The 12,104-nt window shown below is 39.4% G+C and overlaps 1 protein-coding gene across 5 annotated transcripts in view; it reads left to right on the forward strand.

The window, feature by feature from the left end:
• Positions 1-12,104, forward strand: part of BBS10 (Bardet-Biedl syndrome 10) — a 142,027-nt gene that overhangs the window by 63,288 nt on the left and 66,635 nt on the right. Inside the window, exon 4 of one of the 5 annotated variants that reach the window (XR_012510828.1) lies at positions 8,873-8,984. The exons of the other annotated variants lie outside the window; for them this stretch is intronic. The gene's annotated coding sequence lies outside the window, so the exon portion shown is untranslated. The remainder of the gene's footprint in view (positions 1-8,872; positions 8,985-12,104) is intronic. 5 annotated transcript variants of the gene reach the window in all.

Consider the following 12,104-nt stretch of genomic DNA (forward strand, 5'->3'; position numbering starts at 1 on the left):
TGAGTACTACTTTCCATAATGGCTGAACAGTTCCACCAGCAGTGCCTGAGTTTCCATTTCCTCCATATCCTTATTATCTCTTGTCTTCTTGACAAAAGCCTTTCTAACAAGTATGAGGTGACATCTCATTGTAGTTTTGATCTGTTAGTTCCATGATGATTAGTAATGTTGAGCATTTCTTCATGTGTCTATTGGCCATTTGGATGTCTTCTTTGTAAAGAAGAAACTATTCTCTTTCTCTGACCATTTTTAAATCAAATTGTTTAGTTGCTTAAGTTGTGAGTTCTTTATGTATTTTGGGTATTAATCCCTTAACAGATATATGGTTTGCAAATCTTTTCTCCCGTTACTTAGGATGCCTTTTCATTTTGCTGACTTCTTCCTTTCTGTTCAGAAACTTTTTAGTTTAATGAGTCCCACCTGTTGATTTTTGCCTTTGTGGCTTATGATTTTGGTATCAGAGACTTCTTCTTCACTATATATTTAGAAAACTTCTTATCCCATCCACCTGTTAGAATCCCCCCTTAAGGTAAATTATCTTACCTTAAACATTATCTAGTTGCAGAATTTATAAACTGAAACCACTCTCTAAACACCTACTGAGAGGAAATGGGGCAGGGCACAAGGGGACAATGAGGAGACTACTAAGCTGAGTACTACCTATAGATCCCAAGCTCTGGGGAGGAAGTCTTCCTGTCTCCCTGACCTATTGCCTCACCACTGTTCCAGCTGTTTTCCATGAAACTTGTAAATAATCAAAAATGGATCCAGATGTCCTTTCTCTTTGTTCCTATAGCTCACTGTGCTTACTACTATCTCAGAATTTATTGCATTCTAAAATTTTTAAATGAAAGTATTGCAAAGGCACGTTCCAACTGATACTAAGACTCTTTAGGTCTTTAATCTTCCAATACAAAGCCAAATTTACTATATATTCTCAGTGAGGCACAGGCAATGTGATTCTGCTCCCAAAGTACATGCCAGCCTTTAGGTACTAGACAAATAATTTTCAAACTACACAGCTGGACAAAAATCATGTAGAATGTCTCACTCTAGTTTGGGAGTCCTGTACATATTTCTAACCAGCATTGTAACAGAGTACATACAGATCTGTCTCAGCCTACTGGATTATTAGTTTCTAGAATTCAGGACTCTGTTTCATTCATCATTTTATTTTTGGCTCCCAGTAGAGTGCCTGGTACATAGTAGGCACTCAACAAATAGTTGTTAAATAGCAAATAGTTGTTAAATTTTTAAAAATGGAGCATGGAAGGGAACCAATGTTTATCAAACACCTACTACATGCAAGGCTCTGGGCTAAGTGCTTTGCAAAATTTATTGAGTTGTTTGGTATTTGCTAGTGTTCTGTATGGTATGTGGCTCCAGGAATTGCACTAGGACTAGGGAAGATTATGGGAAGATACCTTTCAGTTCAATGTTAAAATCTTTCTAATGTTCAAAGCTGCCTGAAGATGAAGTTGGCTGCCTCAGGAAGGGTGAATTCCCTGTGACTGTGTATAGACTGAAGATGTTACGAGGACCCAAACATCAAGTGGGGTGGAGCTGTCAACCGGATTAGGCTCCCACACTCGGGTCAGGCGAAAAGAAGAGGCCAAGCCCAAGAGTACTGCACTTCTTCCTTACCTCCAAGTGAAACAGTTACCTCATCGTGATGAACAGTGCTGGCTTTTGGCCTCTAAATTGGAGATATAATAGGGAGTAATGGGGTCTATATATATTCCTGCTAAAGAGCACAATTCTTCAGCACCAAAGGTTTCCATGCAAGAATGTGGGTCCTGTGTTGAGAAATCTTTCTAGGAATTCTCATTTGTATGACCTCCTGATCCTTAAATGTGCTATCAAATATCAAATTCCATTGGGGAAAAAAGAAAAAAGCACTGTGAGGCACACGACGTGTTCACACATTTGGCCGATAGTCAGTTTATTATCTCTGCAACTAATCATATTTAAGGTATCTTTAAACCTGAGAGTCTTGTGATGTTTGCCTTGTAGAGTGGTTATAATCCAGTGTCTGGTTATAAATGATAAATCCTGATATTTAATGACAGTGTCCTAAGTTCACAACCACTCCAGCTTTAACTTTCACACAGGGAGATTAATTTGTGCTGGCCCTACTTTATTTCATTGGTTTTTTTGTCATCAACATCATTGCATCAGAGGTTTATCTGATTACTTTATGTAACTTCATCAACCAGAGGGTTGATTGATAACACAGGGACAGAGAAAGGCAGGTAATCTTATTATGACTTTGAGAACAAAGCTCAGCTCCCCATGGGGCATAGAGAGACTACAGTGAATTAAAACCCTGTCCAAAATGATATACACTTTGGCAGTGATATTTTGACAGTCTCAGTTTTGAATTATCTTCCCAGATGTTCTCTCAGCAAAATTAGAGAAACTTCATTTCCAGTGAAAGTCCTTTGACCCTAAGGTGGAAAATGACTTAGAATAGGAGCTTTTACCTTCTACAAAGTGACTTCTTCCCCTCTTGATCTGGGCTCATGGAAGCTGTTTTCTATTACCTGGAATTCAGGAAAAGTAGTGCAGAAACCACAGGCGTCTTCTCCTGGGATGATAAATTACTGATGCCCCAGAAGGTTATAATTGTTGATTTCTAGGGAACGACCTAGAGTGGCTTAGATCAGCTCTGCTCTGGGCAATAGAAAAAAAGCCCAGGTCCACCCCTTTCCTTCTCTTCTTTCTTGATACCTTAGTCCATGCAGGGAGCTGTGAGAAAACACCATAAATGGGGTAGTGTGTAAACAGCAAACATTTATTTCGCACAGTTCTGGAGGCTGTAAGTCTTCAGTGTCTGCTAAGGGCACATGGCAACCTCACATGGAAGGGACAAGATAGCTCTCTGGGATCTCTTTTAAAAAGGTGCTAGTCCCAGTCATGAGGGCACCACACTCATGACCTGATCACCTCCCGAAGGCCTCACCTCCTAAGACCATCCCTCTGAAGGTTAGGATTTCAGTGTGACTCTTGAGAGGATACGAATATTTAGACCATAGCCCTTGGGTTAGACTTTTTTTTTTTTAATTCCAATGGATTGGTCCCATTTGCCATACTTACAATTTTGGCATATCCTAAATGAGTGGTGCCACGGAGCTACCTGGCCAGCTTTTAGTAATGTAGGACTTAGAGGTATCTGCTCCAGAAAAAAGGAAACGCCGTAGTCCATATGGTCCATCCTTTTCACCAGGAAACAATTAAGGGTAAACCTATGGTAATGAGCAGAGTGAATTTCCCAGGAGCATGCCCACTACTTATCTCTTTCCTAATATGACATAAAGTAAGCAGTGTTGGGAGACAGTTCTCTAAGGGCTTAGTTTCTGCAGGTATTGAAAATTAGGTACTGACTGCCTTTTTTCCATACTGTCTTTTCCCGATTGCTTGTACAGTGTACAGCCTTGGAAGATATAATCTGTGCCTCGAAAGCAAACATCAAATTTTCTTATAACTTTGGAAAATAGAGATAATGTCTCCTGCCAGAGCAAAGAATCTGCTCAGTGCCACTTATAAAAAATTCAGATTACCTGACCTCAGGGTTTGCCTTGTAATAAAGTCCATTTTTTGTGCATGAATCATCTGGCCTTCCTCATGTTGCTTTGAGGGAGTAAGAGTTCAGAGAATTGGTGATAAATGCTGACAGCCTGGCTACTGCTATTGCTGTGAATAATAAACAGTCCTTTGTGTCTGACCCTGGAGATTTGTGTCTTCTAGTATCCATAAAACGTTAGTGGGCTAATTCCCTTGTAAATAGAGTAAAATTTCAGACATTTAATTCTTGAATAGTCAATGATGATTAAGTTTTCAAGAATCTTAGAGCAACAGGCAAAGAAGAGGCTACCAAAGTGGCTGGGTGATGGGTCCTGATTATCAAGGGAGGGCATAAAGTTGTTGCTAGGCAATGGGGTAGAGAAAACTATGTTTGGAACCCCAGAGAGGGTGTATGGGGGCACCCCTTAGAATTTGTTCAATAGAAAAAGTTAATAGCAAACAGCAGCTATCAAATAAGGAAAGAGCAACTAAGGATTCAGAGTTTTGACAGTAATGTTTGGACCATTTCATTTGGTAAAAATATGGAAGAAGTAGTGGAACAAGGAATTTATAAATATCCAATATGGTTCCTGAGAAGGTACAGAAATGAAGACCATGGCAGTTCTATATTTTCTTCCTGGCTAATTTCTTTTTTTCATCCCCTCTCCTTTCCCATTATTGGCTGATTTTAAAATATAGTCTTCACATTATCAAACATTCGGTAAGTTTATGGCTAAACTAAAAGAAAAGTTAACATCATCCAGAGATGGATACTGTGAACATCTTCCATAAATGGATATCATGATTCCTGGAACTTTGTGCTTTTACATTTGGGAGGAGAATGTTAGAGCATCTTCATTTGTACAAAGGATACTTGCATCTTGTCAGCAGAAGCATGAAGATGTTCATGTTGAAGTGTGGACGTTCAGATAGATACAGAATGTGTGTGCATGTTGGGGGTGATGAGTGTTTATCTGAGAGCTGACTGGTCAAAGGGATAGATGTGCTGGTAATTTACTCATTAGCACTGAGCTCCAAATCTACCCTTCTTTACCAGTTGGCTTCCTGTTGCCAAGAGAAGACATTAGAAAAAGGCAGGAAAAGGAATTCCCTCTTCCTGTTTGTTTGCATAGCACTTCATCCTAGCAGTGACAGTTGATTGCAAACTGTGGCTTCTTTTTGGCATCCCCAGAACCCATCACATTTTAATACTTCTGAGATGTTAGCACCATCCGGGCAGCACCCTCTCTCAGAGGTCCAAACCCCAGGGCCATGACTTCTCCTCCAAGCTTCCAGATTCTGATCACCCCAACTTCCCTCTTGTTTCCCCCAGCCAACAGCCATGTAGCTGTTTCCTGCACTTCTCTGTGTCACCTCCCTGATCTCCTTTTGTGCTTTAATCCCTCCATTTGTGTAACCAACTTCTTGTATTAACTTTTCTCTGTTGGAGTATGTCATGCAATTTCTATTTTCCTGACTGGACCCTGACAGATAGAACTGAATTTTTTTGTCAGGGGGAGGTAATTAGGTTGATTAATTAATTAATTAATCAATTAATTTAATAGAGGTTCTGGGGATTGAACCCAGGACCTTGTGCATGCTAGGCATGCGCTCTACCACTGCACTGTACCCTCCCCCCTAGAACTGACTTTAAGACATATATTTTATTTATATTTTTATCAGAGAATTGTATTATAGATGAATATTAGTGATATTTAAGGCTGTCAATTTGACTTACAGCTTCACTTGAGACAAGAAATCTGATGAAAGAAAGATACTAAAATTGTGAGCAAACGTGGATTTTGAGATAACTTATGAATTTCAGTGATGATCCTGTTTCCTTTTTGTCAATATGTTTTAAGTGTTTCGTATAAACAGAATTATTTTTAGTTTTTTGAGCTCAGTCACTCAGATTCTGACTTTAATGGGCAAATCCAGTCCATTCACAATCAGTATAAAAACTAATATACTTGGATATTAATTCTTCCGTTTCACTCTGATTTTTTTCTCCCTTAGTTAACTTCTCTGTTGTTTCCTTTTTCCTTCCCTATTTTCCCTGTTTTGGTCAGTCTAATTTTCATCTCTATTCCTTGAATAATCAAAGGTCAACTATGTGACTATAGAGGAATGTTTTCTTTTTCTTTTTGAGAAATACCAAAGTTTTAAAATGCTGCTTTTCTAATGGTTATGATCTCATCCATATGGTTCTACAAGGAAGTCTTTTAGGGAAACTAAATCAGCAGAAAAGATTCAGCAGATGTTATCCTTGGTGCTGTAGACTCCACAGTGGTAAGATTGCTTTGGTTATTGTTGGGGCTCAGGATGGGCCACCTCAAAATATGCTTCAATGGCATATTGATATTTTAAATTAAAGTTACTTAAGAAATGGCAGGTGACCCCCCTCTTTGTCTCACTGAAAGCAGGAAATAAATCTCTCATGCGCAAGGTACACCCCCTGCATCTGGAGGTAGGACACCCTTATCGCCAGAGATAGGTAATTTGGGTCTGAAAAGAGTGCATAAACAAACCTTGTTATTTCTTTAATTTACCACCCCAAGCCCAAACTCTGCTTAGATTCTTCGCTAGGCACTCAAAGCCTAAGTTTTCTTGTCCTGTCTATTCCTCAGAAATTTATTGCTTCATCTCAAAATATAACAGCTGCCTGCTCTGGCCACTTCTTAGGTCCTACTTCTCCATGTGCATGAATTAAAATTTGTTTCTTTTCTCCTGTTAATCTGTCTTGTGTTAATGTTAATATTAGCCCAGACACAAGAACTCAAGATGGTAAATTTCCCGTCCCTGACACTATCATTTGGATACTTCCCCCCCAACACCTTCTCTAGAACATAAAACAAGTAAATTAAAAGAGAAAACTTGAAATCAAAGAAGTTCTGCTATGAAAAGAGCTTATTAACTGAATGAATGTGAAACTTGTTCATGCTTTTAGGCTCTGGTTGCTTTTTCCTCTCTAAAGAAAGCACTGCTTACACTTTCAAACTCCTATTCATCCTTTGAAAAGCAGCCCAAGGATCTTCTCTGCCCATCTGTCCCTGGCCACCCTCTCCAGACTTGCTTCCTTCTTTGTGTCCCCTCCACGGCTTACGATGCCTGTGTTACAGCCCCTATAGCATCATCCTGGAATGATTGCAGCTCTAGGCGGCGTGCTGTTTGAGAGCAGAAAGAGTTCCTTCACCTTTTTATCTCCAGTACTGAGTTACAGCGCTTAATAAATGCTTCTTGGGCAAATGATTGTTTCACCAATGGTAAGTTGTTTATGTACAGCAGCATATTTCTGGCATCTCTTTCATTTTTGTTTTCCTAAAGCAACAGAAGAAAGCAATTTTAGAGTTAATGTTGCCCCTAAGGAACGTAAATAATAGCTTCACTAGTCTTATTAATATCATCCCCTAATATTTTGAGACCTTATTTGGGTTGAGGCCTTCTGCACCCATGTGTCTCTCTGCTCCTCAAAGATTCTTTTTTTTTTTTTATTTCCATCACAGTACTGCTATTTTTTTTAACATTTTTTATTGAGTTATAGTCATTTTACAATGTTGTGTCAAATTCCAGTGTAGAGCACAATTTTTCAGTTATACATGAGCATACATCTATTCATTGTCACACTTTTTTCACTGTGAACTACCATAAGATCTTGTATTTATTTCCTTGTGCTATACAGTATAATCTTGTTTATCTAGTCTACATTTTGAAATCGCAGTCTGTCCCTTCCCACCCCCCGCCCCCTTGGCAACCACAAGTTTGTATTCTATGTCTATGAGTCTGTTTCTGTTTTGTATTTATATTTTGTTTTTGTTTTTGTTTTAGTTTTTTAGATTCCATATATGAGTGATCTCATATGGTATTTTTCTTTCTCTTTCTGGCTTCACTTAGAATGACATTCTCCAGGAACATCCATGTTGCTGCAAATGGTGTTATGTTGTCATTTTTATGGCTGAATAATATTCCATTGTATAAATATACCACATCTTCTTTATCCAGTCATCTGTCAATGGACACATAGGCTGTTTCCATGTCTTGGCTATTGTAAATAGTGCTGCTATGAACATTGGGGTGCAGATGTCTTTTTGAAGTAGGGTTCCTTCTGGATATATGCCCAGGAGCGGGATTCCTGGGTCATATGGTAAGTCTATTCCTAGTCTTTTGTGCCCCTCAAAGATTCTTTGGCAGATTCCTACATGTGTACCAATGACTAACCATCTGAAGGCAATTTCAACCTTCTTGCTCATGGGAGCAGACGTTGGAGTCTAGCCTCACTAGTAGCCACACAGGCTGTATTCATTTCCAATGAGATTTCCTTAGGAATAATTCATTTTGGGGTGGTTTGAAGTTTTTGGCAGAGATGCTCTCATGAACCCTCATTCTTTAACCTAAAATCATCTTTTTAATCTCTCTGGCCCCAGGTTAAGGCCTCTATTTAACATGACAGCAACTGAGTATTTCCCCACTCTGACTGACATTCAACTTGATTATGGGTTCAGGCAATACCTAAAATCAATGTAAAAAAAAAGAAAGTGAATTCAGAAGGTTTGAAATATAAATCCGTTAAGGCCTGACATATTCTGGAAATTTTAGTGATTAGCTCACAGTCACCCTCTTCTCCAACTATGAAAATAACACTGTGAGTTTAAACTAAAATAAGTATCTTGGACCTCCTTTGTAAGAAATTTGTCATTTAGAAAATGCAGAGAAGCAATTTCCATAAGTTCAAGGGCTCCTTATTACAAGAGAGAAGATAGTTTATTTTCACTTTATCTGTTACAGAGGGAGCCAATAGGCAGGAGATATTTCCCAAACTGGCCGAGCAGGTCTGTCACATCCCTCTGTGTCAGAGATGTTCCTGCCACTTCTTACTCCACTGTTCCCACCACCACAGACACTCACTCTTTCCCCTTCTAAGTACTTAAATCTAATTTTTCCTTCAAGAGCAGCCTAGAAATCCTGTATTCTGAACCAAGATAACTGGTTATTATTAAGAAACATTATAATTTTCAAAATTCTACTTGTCCATATTGGACTCTGCATCAACTAAAAAAAACCCGGATCTTTTTTAATATGAATTGCTCTCAAGCCACAAGTTCCCTATTCTATACTTTCATAATTTTGTGCCTTCATTTCAGCTATTTCTGACTTCTCTCCAGATCTCCAGAGTCCTACATCCATTTTTCCACTCTATACACAGAAGGATTTGGTTCTGGGTGTAAGTTAGGTGCTGGGTGTACATCCTATATATTCAGCTGATGCTTTGAGATCAACTGGATACATTGACCTTTTACCTTTCCCCTTGAAGCAGCAAAAGTTGGGACCAGCTGGGTTATTACCACCACTTCCAACCTCTACATCGATCCTGAAGGAGAGAATCCTACTCCTGGACCGGGGGTACGAGAACAGCAGGACGAGAGGTGATGCCACTACTCCCTTGACCTGTGCTCTAAGGCTCTGGCTGCTGAGTGGATGCTTTCATGCACCCATGGACTTAGCTTAGGGCGAGCTGGTATCCACTGTTCTCTCTTGCCCTTACATCTCACCCAATGCAGGGGCCATCTGGAACAATTATAATTTGTCTTAAGTGAGCTAACATTAGCATATACTTAAGGAATCAGGCCTCAGGACTGGGGGTATACACTGAACAGGTAAACACATGGGCAGTGCTCTTGCCACGTCTTGGATATCAGGACCCTGTCTTATATTACTTCTAAGGACAATCTTGTCCTTCCAGGGTATCCCTGAATCATTTTTGCCTTCTAGTCTTCATACAAGTAACTAAGTAAAATATATCCTATTAAAAAAAAACAAGAACAGAGACTTTGGAACATCACTAGAGACTTTCATTCATACTGGTATTAATTACGTATTTTGGGCATATTTGTTCCACAATAGCCTTTTTGTGCATGTGCAGAATTCAGCTCTGTTCCCAAAGTACACTGTGAGATCCCTTAGTGCAGGTGCAGAATTGTAATGGTAAGCAGACTAAACCTCAACCTAGTGGCCAATGAAAAAGGGTGTCTCCTGAGTGTCCATAAAAAGGCTAGAGTGGAAATTTCTGCCTGGTAAATGTGAGGGAAAGGCAGGAATGTATCTGACCTTCTCTCTTGGGGAGAACTAGCCCAGGGTAAGTACCTTGGGGGTCCACAAGGAACTGAGTCTTGGAGTGGCCTAGAAGCCTCATGCTTTGTCCACTGACAGGCTGAAACCATTAATTACTCGTACGACTTCCAGATATCTGCTCTTAGTAGACGAAAGAGTTTGGGTAGATTGAGTCACGTTATTTCCTTCTTTTCCTGGGCAAACTGTCAGACTGCACTTCTGAGCTTTCTTAGAAGACAGGTGTAGCAACGTGCTTGAGTTTTGTCGGTTGGAAATTCTAAGTGGATGCTGACACTGAGTTCAGGACTTGCCGCCTCAAAATATACCACTTGGATATATCGATTATTTTGAATTTTAGACATTTGAAAAACAGTAAATTTAAGAAGAGGTTTTCTCTGGACTCCCCTATTTGCCTAAAGATAGAACCTCCAAAAGTAACTCAGCTGTCGTAGATCCCCTCCCCAGGAGTTTCATCAACCAGGGAAGATTGACTGTTATCACAGAAAAGACTAGAAGTCGACACCACACCCAGACTTTGTCACCAACTATCGTACCTCCCATCTGTCCTTCTAAGGACACATTTATCTTTCCTAAAAATCATTTACTGTCCCCTGAGGGGCCTACATTCCTCCTCGCCTTTCCCTGTTAAAATGTTAAATCTGGATTCTAAGCTGCCTTGGAGAGTTACTCATTTTCCCCTGCATGTCTCCCATGTACACACGAGGCACATGTGTTACTACACTCCTTTGGTTTTCCTCTTGTTAATCTATCTTTTATTCCAGGGGTCTTGGCTAAAAACTCCTCCCCTATAATCATTAGCATAGATGTGAAAAGAGCAGGATACAAAATTGTTTTTCCTAAGTCATCTCAAATGTGTTTTTGGAGAAGTAGGAGGACATCTGCCAAAATGTTAAAAATTGAGAGAATCAGTTCACTGAAAATGCATATCCCTTCACCTAGATCCAGGACTGCCCCACACTCTGGAGGCCTCTTTGTTCCTCCCGCCTTGCTTCTCTCCAAGAGATGAGGAGACTTCTAGGCCAAGAGGTACACCCATCTGAAGCGCATCTCCCACCCCCAGGCCCCTCACTTTTATTCCATATGCTTCAGGTATACTGGACTCTGGAATGCCTGCTACTTTCATCTGTTTTGGGGTCTGTCTTCCTGAGGTTAGATCACATCCACTGTGCACACCTCTTGGCCCAGAGGTGGCCAAGAAACCCTTGTCTGTGGGAGTGAGGAGCTGTGATATTGATGTATAGGGCAGCGAATAAAGGGAAGGCAAATATGTAGGAAACTAATAGTAGATAAAGCTGATTAGTACAGTTTGTTATGTAGCTTCCTCTGGTGCCATCTCCAGACATCCAGGCTCTTAAGTTATCCCTGGTGATTAACTTTTTTTGGTTTTTTTAAAATGTACTTTTTTTTTATTGAAGTATAATTGATTTATAATGTTGTATTTTCAGGTGTACGGCAAAGTGATTCAAATATATATGTGTATGTATATATACACATATATATTTCTGTGTGTGTGTGTGTGTATACACATACATATTTACTTGTGTGTGTGTGTGTGTGTATATATATACATGTGTGTGTTTATATATATATATTCTTTTCCAGATTCTTTTCCATTATAGGTTACTAGAAGATACTGAATACAGTTCTCTGTGCTATACAGTAGGTCCTTGTTGTTGATCTATTTTATATGTAGTAGGATGCTATATATGTTTATTGCAAACTCCTAATTTATGCTTCCCCACAACTGCTTTCCCCTTTTATAACCATAGTTTGTTTTCTATGTCTGTGAGTCTATTTCCAGGTTGTAAGTAAGTTCATTTATATCATTTTTTTTAGATTCCATATATAGGTGATATCATATGATATTTGGCTTTCTCTGTCTGACTTACTTCACTTAATATGATAATCTCTAGGTCCATCCATTTTGCTGCAAATGGCATTGTTTCATTCTTTTTTATGGCTAAGTAATATTCCTGTCTGTCTGTCTGTCTGTCTATCTATCTATCTATCTATCTACACACACACACATATATACACCACATTTTCTTTATCCATTCATCTGTCAATGGATATTTAGGTTGCTTCCACATCTTGGCTATTGTAAATAGTACTGCTGTGAGCATTGGGGTGCATGTATCTTTTCAAGTTAGAGTTTTCTCCAGATATGTGACCAAGAGTGGGATTTTTGGATTGTATGGTGATTAACTTTTGTTCTTCCTGGTAGAGAGGAGAGGAGGTACAGCACTGAAAACTTATGTCCTGCTCTTAGGTAAATAGAGGAAAGGCAGGGAGGTTTTCTTATATCTGCTTCTTCTCAATTGCCTTCAGCTCAAAATAATCCTTATGCCAAAGTGACATATTTTGGAGGTAGCATATTCTGCCACCCCACAGATGGTGCTTGAATGCATGAACTG

The sequence above is a fragment of the Camelus bactrianus genome, chromosome 12, assembly GCF_048773025.1.
Source record: "Camelus bactrianus isolate YW-2024 breed Bactrian camel chromosome 12, ASM4877302v1, whole genome shotgun sequence".
Classification (NCBI taxonomy): Eukaryota; Metazoa; Chordata; class Mammalia; order Artiodactyla; family Camelidae; genus Camelus; species Camelus bactrianus.